Source organism: Onychomys torridus, chromosome 13 (assembly GCF_903995425.1).
Source record: "Onychomys torridus chromosome 13, mOncTor1.1, whole genome shotgun sequence".
NCBI classification, from domain to species: domain Eukaryota; kingdom Metazoa; phylum Chordata; class Mammalia; order Rodentia; family Cricetidae; genus Onychomys; species Onychomys torridus.
In genome coordinates, this window is record NC_050455.1 from 56,305,065 (window position 1) to 56,327,590 (window position 22,526).

General features: G+C 48.0%; 1 protein-coding gene across 6 annotated transcripts in view; it reads left to right on the forward strand.

The window, feature by feature from the left end:
- Positions 1 to 6,293: 6,293 nt before the first annotated feature.
- Ldlrad4 (low density lipoprotein receptor class A domain containing 4) overlaps positions 6,294 to 22,526 on the forward strand; it is a 346,280-nt gene continuing 330,047 nt past the window's right edge. For 2 of the 6 annotated variants that reach the window (XM_036204309.1, XM_036204308.1), the window contains exon 1: positions 6,294 to 6,933. The gene's annotated coding sequence lies outside the window, so the exon portion shown is untranslated. Of the gene's footprint in view, positions 6,934 to 7,512; positions 7,735 to 10,006; positions 10,166 to 12,000; positions 12,021 to 22,526 lie in introns of those variants that run through there. The other 4 variants (XM_036204310.1, XM_036204311.1, XM_036204313.1 and 1 more) reach the window with 3 other exon arrangements.

Sequence of the window (22,526 nt, forward strand, 5' to 3'; positions counted from 1 at the left end):
CTTTGAGGACTCGGTCCTCATAGATGGTATTACTATCCTTATAGAAGGCTGGGGGAAGGGAGTCAACTTCTTTTTGCCTTCTCAACTCCATGAAGACACAGAAAGTACCATCTATGATAAACAGGCCATCAGTGGACATCTAATCTGCTGGCACCATGATCTTGAACTTCCAAGCCTCCAGAACTGTAAGAAATACTTTTTTTTTTTCAGTTTATAAGCTATACAATCTCTGGCATTTTGATATGCTAGTATTAATAAACTATGATGCTCAGCCTATATGTGCATACAAGTAGCACTGACATATTTGTTTTTGGTAGACACTTCATACTTTTTACTTCACATAATTATGCTAATTGCCATTTTAACTGATGGCCAACTTATAATTCATGATTAAATTAAGCAAAGCATATGGTTCTTGAGTTTTGTGTCATGAAGCAGGCAGATCAGGGAAACTCTGAGGATGGAGTCTGGGACCCAGACCTAAGACTTACCATATCTCTATCTTTACAGTTGGAACCAGGTGAAAGGAAACATCTGGGGAAGCTTCCAAGGGACCTTCGAAGGACAGGTACAGAAACATGGTGTTGGTATGGACACACAGGAGGAGCATTTAATGCCGTGATGGATGTGTTTTAGGAGTGTCACCTACTGGTGACACTTGTGTTCATTCATACCAGACATGAGTCAGTGCCTTCTTTGTGGCAAGAGGGGAGAGGTGCCAGACATTTGGCAGGTACAGTGTAGCATAAATCCTAAAATGTCTTATTAATAAAATCAAATCCGAGCCAGGTATTGGGGTGAATGCTGGAAGATCAGAGAAGCAGAACAAGCCACAGCTTCCTCACCTTGCCAGTTCCTCAGCTGATTCTGTTTCCTCAGACTGGAAGCCTCCTCATATCCTAATGGATCTCAGCTGAATTGCTGCTAGAAGCCTAAAAGCTTAACCAGCCAAATGCTTCTAGTTTCTGGTCCTCACGCCTTATATATCTTTCTGTTTTTGCCATCACTCCCTGGGATTAAAGGCTCACTTCTTGGGATTAAAGGCAAGTGTCGCCATGCCTGGCTGTTTCCAATGTGGCCTTGAACTCACAGATATCCAGACGGATCTCTGCCTCTGGAATGCTAGGGTTAAAGGAGTGTGCTACCACTTTATGTTTAATATTGTGGCTGTTATGTCTCTGACCCCAGATAAATTTATTAGAGTGCACAATATTTCGGGGAACACAAACCACCACAGAACAGTAGGGTGCTGAGTTAGCTTCCCATTTCTTTGACAACAAAGTTGAGAAAATCAGTTGGAAAGGAGGTCATTTTCCCTCCAAGTTTCAGGGCTTTAGGCCCACATTCGCCTTACCCTGTTGCTCTATACCCTGCTGGTACAGTATCTCATTGTGGTAGCACGGGGTAGAATTGGCCAGGAAGCCAAGAGCAGTGGTTTTCAATGTTCCTAATGCTGCAACCCTTTCATACAGTTCCTCATGAGATTATTTCATTGCTACTTCAAAACCATAGTTTTGCTACTATTACTAATTGTAATGTTAATATCTGAGATGTGGTCCTCCTGGGGTCATGACCCATGGATTGAGAACCACTGGCAAAGCGTGAAACAAAGAGGTCAGAGGCCCAATATCCCTTCAAGGGCATGCTGCCAATGCTCTAACTTCTCCCGTAGGCAGCACCTTTTAAAGGTTCTACCATTTCCCATTAGTGCCTTGAACTAAGGATCAACCTCTTAACAAACGAACCTTTGGGGATGCTTCATGTCCAAACCATAGCATGTACATAGTTCTCTCTGCTATATTTCTATCTGCAAGAGTTGGGCCTACTGCAGAGTGACCTCATCTTATCAGGTCTTTGTAGACGAATTTCTAAACAGTCTTATTAAATAAGAAACACAGAGGTAACAGCCCAAGAGATCAGAGCAATAGCCACGACTAGCCTTAGCTTACCACCAGCAGTAGCTTCCCCAGAGTCAGAGCTTCTTCCTGTCTAACCTGAGCTTTTATTGCCTTCCTTTTCTGCCTTATCATCAGCTCTAAGCCCAGCCATGTGACTTCCTCATCACTGCCTGTCTATACAGACCTCCAGGTCTCTATGGTTGGTACTGGGATTAAAGGCTCGTGTCACCACGCTTGGCTGTGTCCTTGACCACCCAGAGACTCTGCCTGCCATGTGATTGGATTAAGGGTGTGTGCTACCACCACCTGACTCCTGTTTGTGGCTATTTGACCTCTGATCTCCAGGCAACTTTATTTATTAACATAGAAATAAAATATCACATTTCAGCACAAATAAGGAACCACCACAGGTCTTCCTACAGCCAATTAATTAATTCAGGAGAGTCAATCAATCACACTTAAGATTTTATTACATCACATACATGTTACCTCCCCCAGACCACAATTTTAACTATACAACTACTGGGATTTTAGACAGGCATATACCCTTGTGCACCATGTGTATGCAGTGTCTCAGGAAGCCAGAAGGGGGCACTGGATCCTCCCTGGGGGACCAGAGTTGTAGACTGTTGTGAGCCACAGTGCGGTTGCTGGGAACTGAACCCAGGGTCCTCTGCAAGTCTCCCCAGCCCTCCCCCCTCCAATGTTCTAACTGTTATCACCAACCATTAGCCTCTTACATTTTGTAATATCATAGAAATAAGATAAAACCACGGAATTATGTTTCTGTCTGTCTTCTGTGAGCCAAATAAATGTGGCGTCCATCCGTGCTGTGTCTGTCAGTGGTTCTAAATTAAGCCACACTTAAGCTTTGATTATATGAATGCACCCAAAACTGTTTATCCTTCATGCACTCGGGACAGTGGGGTTGTTTTTAGTTTTTCCCTTTGCATTTTAATGAACACATTGGCAGAAAGTTTCCTCCTGCTCTTGTCTTTTCTTGGCCCTCTGCATTCACTTCTCTGGTACCACCAGGAAGGGGAACTGCCAGGTACGCCAATTCTGATGGACCCCAATCTATTTAACATTTAGAAAGGCCAGTTTAAAAAATTTTTAAAAATCTATTTTAGTAGTATTTTTTTTTTTTTTCATGAGCCCCATGAAAGTTGGGTGTGTTTTCACATGCTTATTGGCCATTTAGAATTCTTCCTTGTTAAGCGACTGTTCAAGTAGCTCGTCATTTTTAATGGGACATCCTTGTATAAGGAGAACTACATGGAGAGAGACAGGCTCTACCCGGTCCTCAGTTAAGACAGGAGATAGGCACACAGAGACGTTATTCTGTCAGGGTTTGACCAGAAGAGCACCCTTGTAAAGGATGTGGACTGAGTTTGCTGAGGGAGGTAGAGGCTGGCGGATGGGATGAGAAGCTGTGAAGTTGGTTGGGGCAGGGGTGCCATGTAGAGCTACAAGGACAGACAAACCTGGGCTGCCCTTTGTCTGTTCAACTTCAGTGACGCAGAAGACCCAGAGGAAAGGCTAAGAACCTCTATAACAGCAATCCCCTCACCCCGATTAGGACTTTGGTGACACTGAGGAGGAATACCTGGTGATCTTAAGCCAAGGGGGAGAGAAGGGGCGTCACAAAGAACCACCCTGTACTTTTTCCTTCCAAATATCACACAACTTTCTCTCCTAGTCTCCCTGACTTTAGAGCTCACCAGGAAGGAGCTCCAAGAACACAGGTCCCACATGGCTAGGCTGGCACTAAAGGAGGCAGCCGTGGCCCTGACAGACTGAGGAGATGCAGAACTCTGAGAACCACCTAACGAATTCTTAGTCCTGGAATGTTCATTTGTAAGTGGCAAATCACATAGGAACATTTTCATTATTTCATTATTAGTATAATGTTGTCTAGATGCCATATACAAGTGGGCTTAGATGGATCATTCCCCCCCCCCCTTTTTTTTTGAGACAGGGTTTCTCTGTGTAGCTTTGGTGCCTTTCCTGAATCTCGCTCTGTAGACTAGGCTGGCCTCGAACTCACAGAGATCCGCCTGCCTCTGCCTCCCAAGTGCTGGGATTATAGGCGTGCACCACCACCGCCCGGTGGATGGATCATCTTTGAGGTAACCATTTAATTATTTTTCCCTTCTCCCTCCTCCTCTGTGTCTTCAAGAAAAAAAAATGTAGGTTTTGTCCCCACTAAGGGTGAGGGGTGGGCCTTCATCGCACAAGACTGAAATCAGAAGGGGTCCTTTGCCATCTCTTGTGACTTTAAACCTAATTCCCAAGAAAGAGGATCTTGTAGGTGTGTGCACCCTGAAGCATGGAGGCAGACATATGCCTGAGTGGTATGTGTGTGCAGAGGGCCAGCATCACAAAAGATCCTGAGGGGGACCATCTCCAGTTCACAGCTAGTGCTCTCTGAGGTCTGCCCATCCTGGGCAGCAAGATGAAGCTCTGCTATTGAGGCACAAGGGGCAGACCCTGCACTCCTAGACATGTTCATCCATAGATTCTGTTTCTGAGTATCCAGACTCACTTCTCCGGGACTGGAGTTACCCACAATGCAAGTCTGTCATCTCCTTTTCTCCAGTTTAAAAGGCACAGAGAGTAGGGTGGGGTTATTTTGGACAGCTTATGTTTTGTTTAAATGTTACGTGTGAGATCTAAATAACAGAATCATATTCTCTGGCTCACATTCCTCTTGTGGTCACTTGGGGCCCTTAGATTTTATTTTATGTTAGTTTTTGGATCAATTGCTTATCCCTGGCCCCCATTTTTATCTCTTTAGATGACAGGCTAGTAACCTTGTATGGACCAAATATGGGCAGGGCTAATTGACATAAACTGCATGGGACCTTCAATGATACAATGAAAAAGATGTCTCCCACACTCATTTCCTTCCTCTGGTAAAAAATCATTTTATTTCTATCCAATTAATTGATATAATCTTTCAATATTGTTTACTGGTCTGTCCCATTGCTAGGCTCTGGTCATTACCCCAAGTCTTCTGAGTCGTTAGTATTAGTGACTAGGAATTTCCATTCTCCTTCAGACAGTAAAACAAGACACCCTCCCACCCCCGCCCCCCCTTTCCTCAGCTCCTGCCTGAGCTCTGGCATCCAGCGGAGTGGACAGAACACGGCTAGGATGAGGCTGACTGAAGCTAACACAAACAGGATGAATTTTACCGAAAGCAAACCAGCTCAATACCACCAGGGTTCCCATTACTGTAACGTGCAGTACCCATGGGTAAGGGTGAGAGCGCCCACAGCTGAAGCGGAAAACAAAGAAGTTTGCCCCAACAGCTGGGTTCCAAGCCCCTCCTCCCCGACAGTGCCTCTCTATTATCTGGGACCTGAGCATCCCCACCTGGGAGCCAGCACAGCGCCAGACATAGCCAGATGTATGTCTGGGTTGTTCCTGGGCCGAGCTGAACGGAACTGGACGTGAAAGTTGCTGTAGGTAGGTGGCGGTGTGGTACGTGGATTCAACACCCCGTGTGAGGTGCTGCCATTTAGCAACGCTAAACCTTGATCTTTGTGGTTGAGGGGGCACATCACCAAAGGCTTCACAGCCTCCACTTGGTCATCTTTAAAGTGGAGGCTAGCTAGCTCACTGTTACTGTGAGGATGAAATAAAAGCGACCTGTGAGAAATGCTTAATGCACGATTCTCCATCGTGGCGCTCTTGGAAGACCACATACGAACTCGGATTGCTATGATGGCTGAGTAGAACTGAAGACACAAGAAAAACTGAATGAATATTCCACTAGCAGAAAAGTTACTGATACACTAACTGCAGATTTCAAAATATTCATTTCTCTGGTATCATGGGAGTATGAGGTGGGAGTGTGGGAAGAGTTGAAAGCTGTTACCCCTTTAAATTTCCATCTCTGTTAAACCAAACCTGAAACCTGGGTTCATGTATCTTGACGGTCTGCGGGGAGGGGAGGATAATTTTGGCAGAGAGGAACTCAACTCTCTCAATGTGTTGACTGCAATAAAATTGGCGGTGGCAGTAATCAATCTCCATCAACCATGGCTGGGTAGACCATTGTCTGTGCTGGTACTTCTGGAGAACCGATGACCTACTGTGTGCACTCCAGTAGACGTCCGGTCCCAGCGTTCGTAGGACTTGAAGGTCTGTTTTTCAAGGGCAAAAGGGTCACAGCTCCTAGAGGAAGGATTCACCCCGTTGCCTAGTCCAGACCCATTTTGCTGGAAGAGGGTATGACACCAGGGAGTCCACAGGATCTCCTCCAACCCGGAGGAGGGGGCTCCTCAGACGCTTAACCATCCCCACTAACTGTCCTGTGGTCCTACCGTGTGCCCGAGAGAACCGAGGATCAAGTTCCGCTGCGGGTGGCCATCCACGGCCCCGGAGGCAGTAGATGCCCCCTTTCCCAAACCGCCCGTGGCCTACCCGCAGCGAGCGCTCCTCTCGCACCCCAGTTCCAGGCTCTTTACGCAGCAGCAGCAGCTCAGGATCCCGGGGTGTGCGCTGATCGCCCCGGGGGAGTTCGGGTCCTGCAGCCTTGGGGGGCACCGGGTGTGCACCTGGGCGGGGCCGCATCCCCGGCGGCGCCCCCCGCCCCCGCCGTCTGGCCGCGCGCCGGGTCCCCGCCGCAGAGCCGGGGGAGGAGCGGCCGAGGCTGAGTTGAGACAGACCCGGCCTCGGCGCGGCGGCGGCGGTGGTGGCGGCGGTGGCGGGACCCGGGCCACCAGCCCGACAGCACCGGCGCTCTCCTCCCCTCCCTTCCTTCCTCCCTCCCGTCAGCCGGCGGGGATCCCCAGCGAGCCGGGGAGGAGCCGCGGCGGCCGCCAGACAAGCTGCAAGTCCGGAGAAGGCGAAAGAGGGGGGGAGGCGGGGAGCTCCGGGAGCCAGCCCGGTGGCAGGTCCCTCTTAAAGAGCCACGCCGCGCCGTGTCGCGCCACCCGGAGCGCTGCCCCTCCCCCGCAGCCCGCAGGGCCGGTGGCCGAACTGCACGGTGGGCGGTCCCGCTCGCCCAGCTAGGGTGCTGCTGCAGGTGAGTGCCGCCCGCCGCGGTCTCTGCGTCTGGCCGGAGTTCACCTCTGAGCCGGGGCGGGAGGAGGGGGCGGGCAAGGGGCCGGGATGCCCGCCAGCCTGCGCCGGCGACCGCTGCCCTCCCAGCCCTGGCGTCCCCGAGACCCGCGCACCAGGTCTGTGTCGCGGGTGGGCGCCGAGGGTGGCCGGGGCGCCTGGCCCATCCTCGGAGCGCTCGGCTGGCAGAGTGTCGCCAACCCGGACCCGGTGTCCTGGAGTGTCCCGCTGAAGCCGCTTCATCCTGCAGTGCCCAGCGGCCCGGGTGGGCACGGGGTGGGGGGGGGTGCCCGCCCCAAGCGGCGACGCTCCTAGGCCTGTGTACGAGCTGCTGCAGTCGTGGGGGGCTGGAGGTCAGCAGCGAGAAGGCGGCGCGGGTGCTTCCCTCTGCACCTTGCGCCCCGGCTCTAGGGCTCCAGGCTTCCCAGCCCTCAGACGGTCTCCCCGGGTCCCCCCCCCTCCCCCTCGCCTCCTCCCCGCGCGCTTTGACGTCGGCCGCGGGCTGCCCGGGGCTCCTGGCATTGGCTGGCAAAGTCGATTGTCTGGGGCGGCTGCTGTTACACTTAGGCTGGGTCTCCGGGCCGGGAGGAAGCAGGCGTGTGTTGAATTTCTCTTTGACCCTCACGGTGGAATAAACAGGAAGCGGAGAGCACCCAGCCGGGCCCTGCACTTGCCTTTGTTGTGGGCTTTGCGCTCCACGGGCTGGAGGAGGCTTCCTGGGACCCCTGCCCGGCGTGCCGTCTGGGCACGGCTGGGGGCGCGCCCTGTGAGTACGCTGCTGGGAGACAGTAGTATGCTCTCTGTGCGTTACCTCGCTGTGGTGCCACAGAGAGCATTTGCTTGCTTGTTTTTAAACTTTTATTTTTTTTGTTGTTGTTTTTTTTTTTAAATTGGAGGGTTCTCTGTGTGCAGAGGTTTCAGGACCACAGGGGCGCCTGGTGGGTGGGCGTCATTCCAAGAGCCCACACCAGGCGCGTCTGTTCCGGGTTACCTGGAGAGGCAGTGCCTTGGCCAGTCAGGACAGCGAGAAACTCGTTAAAACAAGTGGGGCTTCCTAGTTTCTGCCCCAGCACAGGAGTGACTGCTGAGTGTCAGTGGCCACATCAGTCAACATAATGTTTTGTTTTTCCACAAAGACTCTTAATGAGCTAGAACGGATTATTTTGATTGGCTTTTCTTTTCCTCTGGGCCTGTTTCCTTCGTGTCCCCCCACCCCCTTCTTTCTTTTCTAATTATTTTGCCACCTTGCCATCCCTGAACTCCTCACTAAGAGTTAATTATGACTGTGATATTTACTGGTGACCTTCTGTGTGTGAGGCATTGGGGTGTGAAGGGAGATGTGTGATCTCAAGAACCACGTTTGAGGTGGAGCAGAGTGCTGGAGTGGAGAGGTAGCTTCTGGTGGAAGCTGGCTTCCCTAGGATGCTGAGGCCCTGCTTTTCAGTCACAGCACCAGGTGCAAAAAGCAGGGGCCTATGCTGGGTGTGCACTGCCAGCCTCACTTACAATGGCTCTTTCCGTTAGCTTGGGTGTCCACAAACCTTGTCCTCCTGTCTGTAGGTAACCTGGGCCTTCAGGACTACGTGCTGGATTTCATGGAAGGTTCTATGAAGTATACACACACCAAGCCAGGCCCCCATTTTGTAGGGGAGAAGTTACAGTCTTTTCTTAAGAGTTTCAATCCAGCTGACTGGCACTGTGGATCTGCCTTTGCACATTCCTTTTGGAATATAGACTGTATATTCTGTAAAGGAACAATATCAAATTTGAATCATTACCCGGACAATGAATGGGTCTGAGTAGTAGTACCCATATATATTTATTGAATTTTAATATTTGTTTTCTGTCATGCCTTGTGAAAGCTTAATTCTTTAAGAGATAACTTTGCCATTTATGTAGAACACAGTTAAGAATTAGAGCTGGGACCATAAATGTCAGTAAGGGATTTACTGTAATGGAATTGTAGCTGCCTTTTCTCTTGTTTCAACAACAACAACAACAACAACAACCACCACCACCACCACCACCACCACCACCACCACCACCACTCTAGCTTCTTAGCATTCTGCTCTTACCCCTGGAAGAGTTCACTGCCCCCGTCTATGGTGCCAGTTCCTGTAGGTTTGTGTTTGTGTTTGTGTTGGAGAAGACTCTTGCCAGCAGGTACTTAAGGCTGTCTTTGAATCCTCTCGGGTGCTTGCTTTTCATGACCATGATCCTGCAGTAGAGCCCAGCCAGTGCCAGGTGCCTCTTAAGGGATTCTGTGGCAATCTGTTGGCACACCATTTGAGGTTCCACAGTCCCTTCCCTGCCCTTCTCCATTAGAATATAGACATCCATAGGCAAATATTTATTTTCCCCCAACTGCTAACTGTTCTAAGAATAGTTTTCTTGCCTGGCGTGTTGAGAGCAAGGACCCGTCTGCAGAGGTGTTTACAGCTTGGGTCTCTGCTGTAGTCTTGCTTGACTTAGCAGCCTGGCAGAACAGCCCTGTGGCTCATGGGTCACTGTTTTTTATCCGGGTTGCTGGAGGGGTGGATTCCTCCCCTGGCAGGGAAGCAAAGAGAGGAAAGGATGACTTTTGCTCGCCGTGGATAGTTTCTGGCTGGCTGGCAAGTAAAGACCCCCAAACTCTGGATCCCTGTGCAGGTACCCCGGATTGCCAGTCCCTTTATTGTGGTATGTAGGATTGTCCTATATCATCATATAAAGCCAACGTCCATAGGATTCTGGGCAGGAATACCCGAAAGTGTGTAGACTGGTTAAATCTTTATAGAAACCCTTCCTGGTCATGTTCCCTCTTTTCTTTCTGCTGAATCTGGGCTTGTGGAGTCTCTAGCCTACATGTCTCCTTTGGGGTCGGAGTTGACGGTGAAAACTTCAAAAGTAACAGGAGTGAAAGGAGTGTAGCATTTAAACCTGGAGAACGTTAGAGTGACTCAACATGATTCACGTGGACACACGTAGTAAATGTTAGTGGTGGCAAACAGCAATGTGCCTGTGTTGCTCTACTTTTCTTCGTCCCTCTGTCTCCTCAGCTCTCGTGTCCTCTGCTTCCTCAGTCCTTCCCTTTTGTAGAAGAATCTCTCCAGAAGCCATCATTTCCCTGATGTCGAAGTCACTTTCTGCCAGCATGGGCTGTGTGAGATGGGAATTACATCTTGACCTATATTATGAGTGTACATGAGAAGTAAATGGTGAGTTTTAAAATAAGCACAGAGGGGTACAGGGAGATGGTTCCATCAGTCAGATGCTTGGCATGCAAGCACTAGGACCCGAGTTAAGATCCCTGGTGCCCACGTAGAAGCCAGTGCTGAAGGTTCAGAGATGGGCAGATACTCGAGCTTGCTATCCAGCCTGTCTACATGAGTTGGTGAGCTAGCTCCAGGTTCAGTGAGAGACCCTGACTAAAAAAAAAAAAAAAAAAAATACGGTGGAGAGAGATAGAAAAAGACCTGATGTTGCCCTCTGGCCCACACATTTGTGCACACACACACACACACACACACACACACACACACACATATGCATGCCTCCACCCAACATAAATGGGAATAGGAATTCTGCATACTATTTGAATTTTATAACCCCAAGACCTGCCACTTATGGGGAAGACTGTGTGTGTGTGCACGCGCGCATGTGTGCGAGTGCACATACATGTGCTCATGTGTGCGTGTGTACCATTGCTTGTATTCATGTTTGGCAACAAAAGGAAATAAGCAAACGCTTATACTGCTCATGGCTATAGATTATATTGGGTTCAAATTTCCAATTAATATTGGTTTTCCTCTGTTGCAGGAAGACTTGAGAATAATGTCTGTTTTGATCCATATCCATTTGATTTGAATATGGATTGCTTTTCTTTGAATTCCTACTAAAAATGGGACTTTGGCCTTTTTAAGCTGTTTTCGTGAGGAATTTTCTCTCCATCAAGCCTTTTTCCAGCTAGGTCTTGGAAATTATGAAGAATGTAATTTCTCCCTTGATTGGCAGCTGAGAGCTTTCCTGGACAAAAATAAGGCTCTACTGTGCCAAATGGTTGACTTTTCTAGAATAAAAACTCTAAAGGGTATGCAAAAAGTCTTCTGGTTAATATATTGGCATTCCCAGAACCCACTAAAATCCTGACAGCCTGCCAGCATCCACTTAATGAGGACGCAGAATGTCTGGCTCGAATTCCCATGAGTAGAGCGAGGTGGGGGCTGAATGTCCACACCCTTTATTAATTTTTAATGACTATATTTTTGTTTTGCAGATTTTGCTTCGGTACCCTGGTACCCTCACTGCTGACCCCATATTGCCCCACCCTATTCATTTACTTACTTGGTGTAGGAAAAACAGTGAGGTGGTGGAGATCACTGACAGGTCACTTCTGACTGCTTGGGTCCTTTTGTGGCTGATTTTCTTTCTTGTTCTTCCTTAGTTTTTGAGAGAGAGAGAGAGAGAGAGAGAGAGAGAGAGAGAGAGAAGATGGAACCGAAAAGATGACAACTTTTTAAAAAAAATGATGCTTTGTTGTCTGTTGGGGAAAGAGAAGCATTTATGAAACTTTTAAGTTTGTCAGACAGTTTATATGACAGTGCAAGTTGGTGCTTGCCAAGCTCCAGACAGATTGTTAATGTTACGTGACAGGGATAAATACATGACTGCTGTCTGCAGCATGTCTACACTGCAAACCCACTGCGCAGCCCAGCTGGCTATGCGCTGCTCCCGGGGCCTGGTTGAAGTACAGCTGTGCAGAAGGCCTCTGCCTGCTGTCTGGAGTGCTGGAACTTGGTTTAGAGGTGAAAAGGGTATGTCTCTCACTTTTATTTCGGGATGTGCAGCAGAATTCACTTAACAAATCTCTGTCCATTATTATTATTATTATTATTATTATTATTATTATTATTATTAATAATATTTTAAGCTGTCCATCCCTGTCTCTATCTTGGTCTTCTGGTCTCTATCCACATTCTTCTTCCCAGGAAAGTGAAACATTCAGAGCTGCTGGGAGCCCGAGGTATTCCACAGCCCAGTTCCAAGCTGTTTACAGTTGTGGCCTTTATGCAGGTACAGACACCAAGCACCAACTGTCTGCTGGAGATGGGTGTACGCTGTCTGGAAGGGGGTTGGGTGGCACTCCTTGGGCATAATGTACTTTTATCATGGCAGTTTGGCGACTCAGCTGGCAGAGTGACAGGTGTAATGAACTTAATGGTCTTGTTCTAGTTGTTAGTGGACACACCGCTCAGATTACAGAGCCACCTCATATGTGGAACCCAGCCAAGTGATCTGCAATCCTCCTTGCAGATAGGACTCCAGGCTTGCCTTATTAAGTGACATTAAGGTCAGAAATTGGGTGGGTGTGAGAAACATGTGTGTGCCCTTAGCCACCCTGCTTCTAACTGCCCCGGAGCGTCTCTTCAAAGCTTTACTTTGAAGAGGAAACAACCCATCCCATCCCCTCTGGCTGACCCTTCCTTCTCACAGGGTGTGGTGGGGACCCTTTGGTGTGTGTGGACTTCCTGCCCTTGGGGTTTGCAGAATGCAGGCTTCCTGCCAAACTGTGCTGGTTCCTGTGTGCTTGTGGGCCACTTCTCTCCAAATAGAGGCAGTTGCCGGGTAGGCACAACAGAGCGTCATTCCTATTACGTGTGGCCCCAGGGACTGGCAACCTGTGCACTCAGTTGGGGTGGCAGTTTCTATAGTAGAATCTCACTGTCTAAGGCCAGAGGACTGCTTTCTGAAAGGCTCCTTGAACCTGGTCAGACCTGCGTGGACCCTGGCACTCAGATCGTGGAGGCAGGAATCCCACTTATGGACGTGCACATCTATCGGCTAATGTTATCTTCACAGCAGCTCTGTGACAGACACAGCTGATGTCACTGTTTGTACAGATCCACGTCAAGAAGTTATCCAAAGACATATAATATTGTAAATAAAAAAAATGGAGTCCAGAACAGCTCAGGCCATCTGGCTAAGAGATACGTGGCTTTGGCACTTTGGGAAAGGGCTACACAGATGGGCCACCTATTCTTCATCAGAGGCCATATGAGTTTGAGGAGGAATGTGGTCCCATTTCTCTACTTGTCTCTGTGTAGGCCCCAGGAGGCCTACACAGCGAGCATGCCTAGGGTCCTCCCGTCTGCCTCCTCATCTGATGTTTCCTCACTACCATCCCGGTTCTGATTCTGCTCTCTGCTCTCTGGTCTGTGGTGGGAGCCTCAGTTCTGAGAACTGGACCATCAGTCAGCAGCTCTGTGTTCCTTATGTTACACCTTCAGTTCCTTGAAAGAAAGACAAGGCACAAACTAACAGAATGCCTTTCCATGCCCTTCAAAACTCCAGGCATTTCCCTTTCCACAGTGGGCTGGAGGAGGGTGACTGCCCACTTCCTAGGGTTAAAGCTGGCCCACAGAAGAGTGTGTGGGGCAGAGGGGAGGCTGGAAAACTTCAAAGTGTCTATTTAGGATTATGGAGTACCACACTTCTCTCTTTGGCTCCCACTTGAAGAAACACATCTTGAAGATTCTGAGCTTGGCACCACAGGCCATCCATTAATTAGCCACATAGAGATATGCATATCCTCCTTGTAAATACTTGTGCATCTTGGGACCAACACAGAGTCCATGGAAGTTGGAGATTATGGGAGGAGGTAAGCTCCCAAGAGATGTGCATATAAAATTGGGCTTGACTAAGCAGCTCTTGCTCTGTTTGGAAACCTTCTCATGGCCATAGGATGGCACAGGGGACCTTCTAAGCTCAATTTCTAACAGACACTTCTTTAGGACTGGTGTCTGGAATGTGTGCCATCTCCTATACAAATATGCATCATGGCGCCCACTCATTGCAGGGCATGTTGGAGTTTTTTGTCTGATTGGTCCACAGGCTGGTCTGGGAGGTTCTGGTTGGGGAGATGATGTCTCTCAGTGACTATCCTGGTCTAGGTTCTGTCTTCTTTGTATGTGTGATACTGTGGGCACCTAGAACTTGGGCCTGTCCAAGTGTATCTGTATCTGTTAATATCTGGGCAGAAATGAGATTTTTTTTTCCTGTTCATTTACTACTGAAAATAGGAACTACAGAAAGAAAGAAGGAAAATAAAATTTACTGAAATTGCCTATGATTCCACCATTCTAGAGCTGTGATCAGTATAAGCAGTTTAGTTGATTCTGTTCAGTTTATTGACTGGGTATAAACCTATATATAATTTTATTGATTTATTGTAAAATCATATACAAAATTAATATATCCTTTTCTTTGGAAATATTGTATTCAACCAGGAGCAATTTTAATGTGGTCTATATATTGTTCCAAAATATTTTTTATGGTGAGTATGTAATATTCACTTTTAGGGACTTTTAGAAAAATATTTTTAATGTATATGTGTGTCTGTGTGTGGGTATGTTCCCATATGTGCAGGTGCCTTTGAAGGCCTGAAGAAGGTGACAGACGATTCCTTGGTTGGAGTTACAGGAGGGTGTGAGCCAGTCTCCTTGGGTTCTAGAAACTGAACTAGGGTCCTTTGCAGAACAATACTTGCTGTTAAACGCCGAGCTGGTTAAGCAGTAGCTTCTCTGTGCTACGTGTTTGTGTCCTCTGCGGAGGCACCTCATGTTCTCTGTACTTACGCTCAACCCTTCCAGACCCGTACGCTACTCAACAAAGCCTTGTCTCCCAAACCGCTTGCTCCTAAATCTTGAGGGTAATGAAAATCATTTTAGTAGGGTCTGCTTAATAAAAGTCAGTCTTTTATTGAAAGGTTAGAAAGGCTGGAGTTGCAGACTATTTGAAGTTGAAGGATGTAGAAAGACATCGCTATTCCAGAGCTGGTTGTAATTCGTGCACTATAGTTATCTTCATGGGCACCTTCATCCCTGAGGTGGGGGAACTGGTGTACAGTGCAAGGCATTCATCTGTTCTGTGAGTGTGTGTTCGGGGTGTGGGCATGACTCAGTGTGCATTGCCTGGTAGACAGTGGGCAGGGTCCGTGGGATTGTGCACGCAGTTCTGGTTTGAGTGAAGCTTTCATAGGAGTGTTCAAGCGGGGTACAGGCATGGCAAGGACAGATTGCAATGTCTGCTTCCGGAGTCACTCTGCATCATCTGCCTAAGGTTTGGACCTCAGGGTGGGTTCTTCTGGGTGTCTGGAGGCACAGTGAGTGCCATATCCCTCCCTAGATACATACCTGCTCTCCTGGGTAGTGGGCAGTGTGGATAGTACCAAGACCTTAGAGATGGAGTCTCATTGATGGGGTGATGGCTATTCCAGAGGCCTGGCTAGTACAGTCCCTTGTCATGTTCTGGGGCCCATGGTGGTTCTGTTTCTTCAAATGACACCGCTTCTTGGTAGATGTGGTTGCTATGGAGCTGTGTGCTCGGTGTTACTGGATAGGTACTAGAATATTCACTCAGTATCCAAGTGGAAAAAAAACACACGGAGCATCACCTTCCCTTTTGTGTGACTGGCTGGTGTTGCTTTTTATGTTTCCTTAGTTTCTGGCTCACTCTTGCACAGTGGTGATTGGCTGCGTGGGTGTCTTTTGGATATGTGGGTGCAGGATGTCCAAGGTGTAGTCAACTCTCAGTTGACTTGGCTGAATATTTTTCTGCTCCTTTGGCTATTAAAATTGTTGTCCCACCCTTATAATGTTTAGCTTTCCTCTTATCTGTGTTTAGATTATGATACAATTTTTTTCTGGAAAACTCCTAAATTAGTGGTCCTGTGTTTAATTTTTTTCATCTGAAAAGAATTAAGAAAAATGTGTGTATACAGTGTGCTGGCTAGTTTTATGTCAACTTGATGCAGGCTAGAGTCATTTGAAAGGAGGAAACCTCAATTGAAAAAATGTTCCCAAAGATCTGGCTGTAGGGTATCTTCTTAATTAGTGATTGATGCGGGAGGGCTCAGCCCATTGTGGGTGGCACCATCCCTGGGCTGGTGGTCCTGGGTTCTATAAGAAAGCAGGATGAGCAAGCCATGGGAAGCAAGCCAGTAAGCAGCACCCCTCTGTGGCCTCTGCATTGGCTTCTGCCTCCAGGCTCCAGTCCTTTTTGAGTTCCTGTCCTGACTTCCTTCAGTGATGGACTGTGGATGTGGAAATGTAAGCCAAATAAACATTTTCCTCTACAACTTGGCTTTTGGTTGTGGTGTTTCATCACAGCAGTAGTAACCCTAGCTAAGACGTACAGTTATAATTAGCTTTGCATAGTACATTTAGTTCAGGAAAATCATGGTATTTGTTTCGTTTTGGTTTTTTTGAGTCAGGGTTTCTCTGTCACCTTGGCTGTCCTGGAACTCACTCTGTAGATCAGGCTGGTCTCAAACTCACAGAGATCTGCCTGCTTCTGCTTCCTGAGTGGTGGGATTAAAGGTGTGCACTGCCATGCTCTGCTGTGTGCAATTTTGAAGATCTGGGCACACTTTGATGACTAAGGACACCATCCTGATGGAGGAGGCTGTCCCTGCCTGACCCATCGAGGAGGCTGAGCAGGCACAGGGACTTGAGCATAAGCCTTGGTATTGGTGAAATTATTAAGGCCACTCCATGTAGTTAAAAGGGAGGTTTATTTTGTGGGGTAGCTTACAAATGAAGGGGTAGGTTGCAGGGTCTGGGAAAGGGATGGTGCAGTCCGGCGGTGTTCTCTGGAGAACTCTGCTCGGTCTACCTCCAGCGTCCAGGTCCCGGAACCAAGAGAAGCCTCTCCTCTTCATCCTGGGTCTTCAGCATCCTCTCTCAGCCCTGCCCAGGCATGACCATTACCAAATCCTCAATGGGGGTTGGAACTTCCAGGCCAAGGCTGGGATGGCTACCCACTACACCTTGGGGTAGCTGCCCACAGTGCACAGGGAAGGACTGAGCAGGCCCGTGTCTCCAGGGTCCCCATAGGTCTGGGGACAACTGGGGGTTGCTTTCAGCTGCTTCTCCTCTAGCAGTCCCTCTAGGGCTCTTGTCCTGCTAGCCTGCTTGGAGGCTTTGTGAACCCAGAGAGTGTATAGACGCCATACCTCACTTTGCTGCTCTCCAACGTGACTATTTGCCCATTTCTGACATTTTGGAAGGTAGGGTGTGTGCAACCAGTTGGGAGGGGCCCATTACCCATACACATTGCTTCCTAAATGGAAGCTATTAAGCCAAATCTGAAGTGTTTGTGTAGTGCCTGCCAGGAACTGGAATGTGGTCAGAGGCCCAGAGCATGCTCTTTGGGGACTTAGAGACTAAGAGAAAAATGGAATAAGGTGTAAGAAGTAACTGGCAGATAAGGACAGTTCCATGAGCAGGCTTATAATCAAGTCTAATTTCAGAAAGGTGTCATACATGGAGGAGAGAGAGGCTACTAGGCCCAAAGGGTGGGAAGTGCAGGTGCTTCCTAAGCCCACCTTTCCTTTCCTTTTTTTTTTTTTCCTCCTAGAACTCATATTCTGTCCAAGCCCTAGGTTCTGAGAGTGAAAATATCAAAAGACATAGGTCTGTCCCCAACTGGTAGAAGACAGATGTGCTGTAGTGATAGCCGCACTAGAGGAGAAAGACGGGGCTTTCTGCTGATGCTGGATAATGGGGGGAGATCTTAAGAGGGGCTACAAGTTGTGCTCTGACTGTGTCCCTCACCTCCACCTCCCACCACCCTGCTCATATGTTGAAGTATAATCCCCAGTGTGACAGAGAGTCAGAGTGTTCAGGAGGTCACTAAGCCAGCAGTGGGCAAATGACAGACGTGAACTCACAGCCAGGAGTATGTGGCTAGATGTAGCGGAAGGGTGCTGTGGGTGTCTAATTGTATCATAGATATCTGTCAGTGCTTACAGTCCCTGAAATTTAAAAGTTGAAGTCTAAATGATTTCTATTACTATTTTTTTTTCTTTGAGGTTCCGGAAAACAAACTTATGGTCTTTAGTAAGCACCAAGCGACCTACATCCCAAGTTCCTGTGTCTGCAGCTTTTATGTGCCAACAACTTAAAATCCATGTTTGTTTCACCACGTGGACACTTAAGGACCCCTTGCCCAAGTTTTGTTTGGAGTAACACAGGGGCCAGCAGCTTAGGTAACATGACAGGCTAATGCATTGTTGACCCAGAGAAATAGTCTTCAAAATTGGAATTATTTATTCATGTTTGGAGCATGGGCACCGTTAAGAATGGGGCATTTTGGTTTAGATAAGTTAATTCCATGTGTTCAACGTGCACAGAGCGCAGGGGGAGAAGTAAAGTCTCTTTAATTGGCTTCATAGAATGTGCATCATGGGAAAGACCCAAAAGTATTCCATTTCAGACACTTGTGGGTATTCATGTTCAAGAGAGAATGCAGCCGTGGTGGGAGGCCGCCTAGCATTTTAGGCAGGTGTTGAAGGAACAAAGTCTTCCTGGGATAGACTGGGCATGAGGGGTCCATATAGGTTTTGTAGTTGATAAATGGCTTAGGTGAAGGATGGGCCAATTCTCAAAGACAAAAACAGGGTGAGGAATTTTGTTGGCAAGACTCTAAATAAGGACAAGAGGCACATGTTTGGTTAACACCAGCCATGGCTAGTACTCTTTATGATCATTGCTCTTGTGTCTTGGTGCTGGGCTGTGGCTGCCCTCCCCCGTCCCTTTTTTTTGCCAAAGCCCACATCATGACTGACAAAGAAAAACAAGTCTGTGGTATACTCACTGTGTTGGCCACCTTTCTGTTGCTGTGACACATATCTGCGATCATTGGCCCATGACGAGAAGAGTCATTTTGGCTCACGGCTCTAGACATTCTGAAGACGTTGGTTCGGGGGCCTGTGGAGAGGAATCATGTCATGGAACAAAACAGCGCATGTCCTGACCAGAAAGCAAAAGCAAAGATGAGGATGTAGTCCTACTATGGCCTTCAAGGGCAAACCCTCGATGATCTAGAGACATCCCACCTGCAAAAGGATATACTGCTTCCCCACACTGCCACTCCGAGGACCAAGCTTTTGAGAGGGGATGTTCAGGAGAGACGTTATAGCTCCTTTGGTCTCTTGTTGCATCTGGTAATTTGTGCTGTGGGCTGGGACTTGACCATTATTGTTTAATATTCCTATTTGCTCACATTTGGAAAAATAACTAAATCTCATACCCCAGACAGTTAGCCATCACTTTCGTGTGGGAATAAGAATGCTTTCTATTTGCAAAACGTTGGTAACTTTTCAAAGCTTCCCACAGACAGTATCTAATTTCACGTTCCTTGGTTTTATGGAGCAAATAATTAATGGAACGTACGTTGAAGTGTAATTAATAAATTTGTTACTTCTATAATCAACGTGCCTTTTAGCTGAGAGTGGAATTCAGCTGTTTTTTTTTTTTTTTTTTTTTTTTTTTTTTTTAATTTTAATGTACAAAACCAAATTGGAAGGCAATCTGTTACTGTCCAAGCCACAGAGCAGGCTGTCTCCTGAGGGCCATAGAGTACGAGGAATTGCACTTGGTGGCAGGGCAGACACGTAGTATCTGCAGTTTTGAGAGGTCAGGGTAAAACACTAGAAATAGAATTTGAAAGTAGATGTAGTTGAACCAATGAGAGTAAAGGGAAGGGGTCAAACTGTGAAGCCTTCCCCAGGGGGCTTGTGGAGAACAGAGGCATCCCCCTGCAGCAAGTGTGAGTTGGGGACACTCAGTGAGTCTTCATTTCCTTTCCACAGTAAACAAGTGTTTTCTGGACGAATTGGTAGCACTTCAAGGGCTTCAGGAAAACATCGCAGGTTCTGATGAACATGAAGACTCATCCTGTTGCTGGCCCTGAAGTGGGAGCTGGGCAGTACAGCCCCTCTTGGGTCTGCATCCCACTCATCCGGACTTCCATCCACAGTCTAACCTCTTCCCCTCGATCCCCAACGTAGTTTTGGCTTCTGTCTTGGTCCAGAGTGTTCAGCTGTGGATATGAGTTGACTTCGGCTCTGTTTCTCCCCTTTTGGCAAACACTGCTTCTGTGCTAGCCTGTTGTGTGGCCCCGGCCTCTGGTCCAGTCCTGGCAGAGGCAACATTGCTAGCTGCTGCCTCCTTTAGCTGCTACATCCTTTTTCCTGCTCATCTATTTGCTGTTTGTTGTGTGTGACTCTGTCTTCCTCTGCCAAGTGCCCCGGTCCCCTTCTTGTGTTCTAAGTGTAAGCCATTCACACTGCTGTTCACACTTGCTTCCACAGTTTTCTGCTCTCTCCCCTGAAGCCCCAGGAAATGTTGCCTCTGGTGAATGAGCTCCTGCAACTGCCCGGAGCTGCTGGGGAAGACAAGTTCTGGGGCGTCTACAGCAGACTCCAGCCTGTCTCTGAAGGCTGGTTGGTATGTCTGCCGGCTTTCCTTGGGTCTGTCTCAGTTTCCCAGGGGATCAGCAGTGGCGGGTGTCCCATGAACAGTGCTCGAGGTCACCCGGTCAATAGTTTAGGTGGCAAATGAAGTGTTTTCCGATCTCTCTGGTAATTAGTTTGTGTGATCAATACTTACTAAATAACTGCTGCGGAGGGCTTTTCTTGTAGTTATGCACGGCGGGGTGATGTAGGACTGTATTAAAATGGCAAGGTCCCTGAGGAAGGAGTCTGCCCTGCAGGAAACTGTAGATGAAACAAACTCTTTGTGTTTGCTTCAAAACTGAGCATGGGTTGCCTCGGTAGATAACTTGTTATTATTATTTTTTTTAAGATTTATTTATTTATTATGTACACAGAAGAGGGCGCCAGATCTCATTACAGATGGTTGTGAGCCACCATGTGGTTGCTGGGAATTGAACTCAGGACCTCTGGAAGAGCAGTCGGTGCTTTTAACCTCTGAGCCATCTCTCCAGCCCCTAACTTGTTATTTTTGTCTGTCATTCACATATGCTGTCTGCCATCAGAAGACACAGTGGTAACTGTGATCCACGAAGGTCATTTTCTTGTTTACTGTTGCTAGGATATGCTAAGACATCAAGAGACATTTCTTTTTTGCTCCTGGAGGTGCTAGAGAGGGATGTCTCAGCAAGGCCAGGAAAGAATTTAAGAGCTAGTCTTGAAAGCAGGCTGGAGAATTTAGCACACTCTTTCTTGAAGCAGGACCTGGTTGTCACTTTCGGTGTCATTTAGGAGAACGTTGTCGAGGCAGAGCTATCTTTGAGTTTTGGCTGTGAACCCTGCCAGAGAGGCACAGCTGTGGAGAAGAGTCAGGAGAGAACAGGGGCTCCACCTTATTTGTGTGTGGAGAGATTTCTTGATGGAGGCAGAATCCTTTTGCTGTTGTTGGGAGTGGTTATGTTTTTACATAAGGGAGCTTGTCCTGATTTTTCAGGCCCAGAGCTTTTACCCTAAGATGCCTGCTGGGCAGTTTCATTTCCAAGTGTCTCAGTCAGAGTGTACAAAAATTTACTGGGGTAGGGGTGTGGCTAAAGTACTTGCTGAAAATTACCAAGGCTCTAGGTCTGGTCCCCATTACTGTAAAAGGAAGGAAGGAAAGAAGAAAGGAAGGAACGGAGGGAGGGAGGGAGGGCAAGAATGGAAGGAAGAAAGGAAAAAATAAAAATACTCTGACTTCAAACTGTATGGAGGTCCCTCTTGACCTCTCTCCTGCCTATCATTGTCCCCTTGGTCTTCTCCCTCATGTCCTCCAGTCTCTCCCTGTCTCGTTCTGCTCATTGATAATTCCACCTGCCCAGTGATTCACGCCTGCCACTTGGAGTCTTTAATCCCTCCCACAGTCCAGTCTTTGAATAAATCTTGTCGTTTATCTGTAAATTTATCACAGACCATACCCCTCTTCACCGTACTCCCTGTGTGTGCTCCACGTGGGAGTCTGACCGCCTCCCTTCAGAGTTCCTCACAAGAAATTCCTATCCCAGGCCTCTGTGGTTTCCCTGCCTGAAACTTCATCCTGGCGCATGCGTGTCCCCGGCCTTTGGTCAGGGGGTCCCGCCTTGGTCAGGTGGCTTCCCCACTGTGCTTTTTCCTGTCTATGGCATCTTGTTATAGGATGCTGGAGGTCACCCCTTCCTAGAAAGCTCTTGAGAGCTCACAAAGCACTGCCCTGTCCATTGTGCAGCAGCGATTCAATATTGCTAGTTACATGGACAAGGGGCATGCGAGCTAGGGAGGCCCCAGAGAAGGAAGGTCCTCATGACTCCCAGGGCTTGGCAAAGCTCTGGTGCTGAGGCAGAGCAGTTCATGAGCTTCTGTCTGTCTGTCTGTCTGTCTGTCTGTCGATGCTTAGGTGGCTGCCAGGGGTGGATGCAAGGTCATCTCACCTCTGTTCCTGTGGGTGAGGTCAGACCTCAATGCAAACCGTAGGTTCTGACGGAAGGGGTAAGAACAGGAACAGGCTTGGCGACATGTCACTCAACGCTCTCACCCGTGTTCTCAGGGCTAGGTTTCTCCTTACCTTCATGATTCGTAACCCCCAGGATTGGAGTTGAATTAGGACTTCATCCATGCTAGGCAAGCCCTCTTCCACCAAGTTCCAACTCCTAATCCCTACGTTTAAATTCTTATTTTATACTTTCCTGTACAAAATAAACTGTCATCCACAAGTCAGGAGAAACAGTTGTTTTCTAGACCAACTCTAGTCCTCCTCTTTTCCTCTCTCAGACTTAAATCTCTAGCTACATAAA